The following is a 4989-nucleotide window of genomic DNA, read 5'->3' on the forward strand; positions in this document are numbered from 1 at the left end:
TTTTTCTTTTTCAAAATGATTTTCGAAAAATTAAAAGAAAATACAAAAAAATTAGAAAATCATAAAAATCAAAAATATTTTTTGTGTTTCTTGTTTGAGTCTTGAGTCATGTTATAAGTTTGGTGTCAATTGCATACTCATCTTGCATTTTTCGAAAATTTTCATGCATTCATAGTGTTCTTCATGATCTTCAAGTTGTTCTTGGTAAGTCTTCTTGTTTGATCTTTGCATTTGCATGTTTTGTGTCTTTTCTTGTTTTTCATATGCATTCTTGAATTCTTAGTGTCTAAGCATTAAAGAATTCTAAGTTTGGTGTCTTGCATGTTTTCTTTACATTAAAAATTTTTCAAAAATATGTTCTTGATGTTCATCATGTTCTTCATAGTGTTCTTGGTGTTCATCTTGACATTCATAGCATTCTTGCATGCATTCATTGTTTTGATCTAAAAATTTCATGCATTGCATCATTTTAATGTTTTTCTCTCTCATCATTAAAAATTCAAAAATAAAAAAAATATCTTCTCCTTTTTCTTCTCATCAAATTCGAAAATTTGAGTTGACTTTTTCAAAAATTTTAAAATCAAGTTGTTTCTTATGAGTCAAATCAAATTTTCAATTTGAAATTCTTATCTTTTCAAAATCTTTTTCAAAAATCAAATCCTTTTCATTTTTTTAGTTATTTTCGAAAATTTCAAAAATATTTTTCAAAAATCTTTTTCTTATCTTTATCACATAATTTTCGAAAATAACATCATCAATTAATGTTTTGATTCAAAAATTTTAAGTTTGTTACTTGCTTGTTAACAAAGATTCAAACTTTAAGTTCTAGAATCATATCTTGTGATTTCTTGTGAACCAAGTCATTAATTGAGATTTTAAAAAATCAAATCTTTTTCAAAAAAACTAATTTCTATCATATCTTTTCAAAAATATCTTCTTATTTTTTATTTCAAAATATCTTTTCTAACTTCCTAACTTCTTATCTTTTCAAAATTGATTTTCAAAATTTGTTTCAACTAACTAACTAACTTTTTGCTTGTTTCTCATCTTTTTCAAAACCACCTAACTAACTCTCTCTCTAATTTTCGAAAATATCTCCCCCTTTTTTCAAAATTTCTTTTTAATCATTTTATTTTTTTATTTGAATTTTCGAAAAACTATTAACCCTTTTCAAAATTAATTTTCGAAAATTACTAACTCTTTTTCAAAAAAATTATTTTCGAAAATTCCCCTTCTCTCTCATCTCCTTCTATTTATTTATTCATCTACTAACACTTCATCTCACCCAAATTCGAACCCCCTCTTCCATCTGTGTTCGAATTTCTTCTTCTTCTTTTCTTCTACTCACACTGGGACCTCTATACTGTGGTAAAAAAGACCCCTATTATTATTATTATTTTTCTGTTCTCTCTTTTTCATATGAGCAGGAGCAAGGACAAGAACATTCTTGTTGAAGCAGATCCAGAACTTGAAAGGACTTTGAAGAGAAAATTAAGAGAAGCTAAATTACAACAATCCAGAGAGAACCTTTCAGAAATTTTCGAACAGGAAGAGGAGATGGCAGCCGAAAATAATAATAATGCAAGGAGGATGCTTGGTGACTTTACTGCACCTAATTCCAATTTACATGGAAGAAGCATCTCCATTCCTGCCATTGGAGCAAACAACTTTGAGCTGAAACCTCAATTAGTTTCTCTGATGCAGCAGAACTGCAAGTTTCATGGACTTCCATCTGAAGATCCTTTTCAGTTCTTAACTGAATTCTTGCAGATATGTGATACTGTTAAGACTAACGGAGTAGATCTTGAAGTCTACATGCTCATGCTTTTCCCTTTTGCTGTAAGAGACAGAGCTAGAGTATGGTTGGACTCTCAACCTAAGGATAGCCTGAACTCTTGGGATAAGCTGGTCAAGGCTTTCCTAGCCAAGTTCTTTCCTCCTCAAAAGCTGAGCAAGCTTAGAGTGGATGTTCAAACTTTCAGACAGAAAGAAGGTGAATCCCTCTATGAAGCTTGGGAGAGATACAAAGGACTGACCAAAAAGTGTCCTTCTGACATGCTTTCAGAATAAACCATCCTGGATATATTCTATGATGGTCTGTCTGAGTTATCTAAGATATCATTGGATACCTCTGCAGGTGGATCCATTCACCTAAAGAAAACGCATGCAGAAGCTCAAGAACTCATTGACATGGTTGCAAATAACCAGTTCATGTACACTTCTGAAAGGAATCCTGTGAATAATGGGACGCCTATGAAGAAGGGAGTTCTTGAGATTGATACTCTGAATGCCATATTGGCTCAGAATAAAATATTGACTCAGCAAGTCAATATGATCTCTCAGAGTCTGAATGGAATGCAAGCTGCATCCAACAGTACTCAAGAGGCTTCTTATGAAGAAGAAGCTTATGATCCTGAGAACCGTGCAATAGCAGAGGTGAATTACTTAGGTGAACCTTATGGAAACACCTATAACTCATCATGGAGAAATCATCCAAATTTCTCATGGAAGGATCAAAAGCCTCAACAAGGATTTAATAATGGTGGAAAAAATAGGTTTAGCAATAGCAAGCCTTTTCCATCATCCACTCAGCCACAGACAGAGAATTCTGAGCAGAACCCATCTAGCTTAGCAAACTTAGTCTCTGATCTATCTAAGGCCACTGTGAGTTTCATGAATGAAACAAGGTCTTCCATTAGAAATTTGGAAGCACAAGTGGGCCAGCTGAGTAAAAGAATCACTGAAATCCCTCCTAGTACTCTCCCAAGCAATACAGAAGAGAATCCAAAAGGAGAGTGCAAGGCCATTGACATAAGCACCATGGCTGAACCTGTAAAGGAAGGAGAGGACGTGAATCCCAAGGAGGAAGACCTCCTGGGACGTCCAGTGATCAATAAGGATCTTCCCTTTGAGGAACCAAAGGAATTTGAGACTCATCTAGAGACCATAGAGATTCCATTGAACCTCCTTATGCCATTCATGAGCTCTGATGAGTATTCCTCTTCTGAAGAGAATGAGGATGTTACTGAAGAGCAAACTGCCAAGTTTCTTGGTGCAATCATGAAGCTAAATGCCAAATTATTTGGCATTGATACTTGGGAAGATGAACCTCCCTTGTTCACCAATGAACTAAGTGATCTGGATCAACTGACATTGCCTCAGAAGAGACAGGATCCTGGAAAGTTCATAATACCTTGTACCATAGGCACCATGATCTTTAAAGCTCTGTGTGACCTTGGTTCAGGAATAAACCTCATGCCCCTCTCTGTAATAGAGAAACTGGGAATCTATGGGGTGCAAGCTGCTAGAATCTCATTAGAGATGGCAGATAATTCAAGAAAACAGGCTTATGGACAAGTAGAGGACGTGTTAGTAAAGGTTGAAGGCCTTTACATCCCTGATGATTTCATAGTCCTGGATACTGGAAAGGAAGAGGATGAATCCATCATCCTAGGAAGACCTTTCCTAGCCACAGCAAGAGCTGTGATTGATGTGGACAGAGGAGAATTGATCCTTCAATTAAATAAGGACAACCTTGTGTTTACAACTCAAGGATCTCTCTCTGCATCCATGGAGAGGAAGCAGAAAAAGCTTCTCTCAAAGCAGAGTTAACCAAAGCCCCCACAGTCAAACTCTAAGTTTGGTGTTGGGAGGCCACAACCAAACTCTAAGTTTGGTGTTGAACTCCCATATCCAAACTCTAAGTTTGGTGTTGGAGAGTCTCAACAATGCTCTGAACATCCGTGAGGCTCCATGAGAGCCCACTGTCAAGCTATTGACATTAAAGAAGCGCTTGTTGGGAGGCAATCCAATTTTTATTTATCTAACTATATTTTTCTTAGTTATATGTCTTTATAGGTTTATGATCATGTGGAGTCACAAAATAAATATAAAAATTAAAAACGGAATCAAAAACAGCAGAAGAAAAATCACACCCTGGAGGAAGCACCTGCCTGGCGTTCAACGCCAGAACAGAGCATGGTTCTGGCGTTGAACGCCCAAAATGGGCATCATCTGGGCGCTGAACGCCAGAATTGCACCCTGGAGAGGAGCTGGCGCTGAACGCCCAGAACAAGCACGGTTCTGGCGTTCAACGCCAGAAATGGGCAACAAATAGGCATTGAACGCCCAAAATGGGCACCAACCTGGCGCTGAACGCCCAGAGTTGTGTGCAAGGGCATTTTACATGACTAATTTGGTGCAAGGTTGTAAATCCTTGAACACCTCAGGATCTGTGGACCCCACAGGATCATCTCAGGATCTGTGGACCCCACAGGATCCCCACCTACCTCATCATCTCTCTTTCCATTCATGATCATCCCTTCTGTTTTCCATTTACCACTCACATCCATACACCCACCTACCTTCAAAATTCAACAGCTTTTTCCTACCCAATCCCACCCATATGGCCGAATACACACATCCCTCCATCTCCTCCATATCTTCTTCTTCTTTTGCTCGAGGGTGAGCAACATTCTAAGTTTGGTGTGGTAAAAGCATAGCTTTTTTGTTTTTCCATAACCATTAATGGCACCTAAGGCCAGAGAAACCTCAAGAAAGAGGAAAGGGAAGACAATTGCTTCCACCTCTGAGCCATGGGAGATGGAAAGATTCATCTCACAAGCCCATCACTAAGAAAAGGATGGAGCAAACAAGAGAGCACATTCATGGATCTCAACAGGCACATGAAGAAGCTCATCATCAAGAAACCCTTGAGATACCTCAAGGGATGCACTTTCCTCCACAGAATTATTGGGAGCAATTCAACACCTCCCTAGGAGAATTAAGTTCCAACATGGGACAATTAAGGGTGGAACATCAAGAGCACTCCATCATCCTTCATGAAATAAGAGAAGATCAAAAAGCAATGAGGGAGGAGCAACAAAAACAAGGAAGAGACATAGAAGAGCTCAAGGACATCATTGGTTCCTCAAGAAGGAAACGCCATCATCACTAAGGTGGACTCATTCCTTGTTCCTACTTTCTCTG

At 37.7% G+C, this 4989-nt stretch overlaps 1 non-coding gene across 1 annotated transcript; it reads right to left on the reverse strand.

Annotated features, from left to right (window-relative positions):
• Window positions 1–1953: 1953 nt before the first annotated feature.
• On the reverse strand, window positions 1954–2061 carry LOC148562392 (small nucleolar RNA R71). Its single transcript, XR_015886455.1, has one exon. It is a non-coding gene; the product is annotated as a small nucleolar RNA R71 (small nucleolar RNA).
• Between the last annotated feature and the right edge of the window lie 2928 nt (window positions 2062–4989).

The sequence above is a fragment of the Arachis ipaensis genome, chromosome B6, assembly GCF_059453495.1.
Source record: "Arachis ipaensis isolate K30076 ecotype BB chromosome B6, ASM5945349v1, whole genome shotgun sequence".
Lineage (NCBI taxonomy): Eukaryota > Viridiplantae > Streptophyta > Magnoliopsida > Fabales > Fabaceae > Arachis > Arachis ipaensis.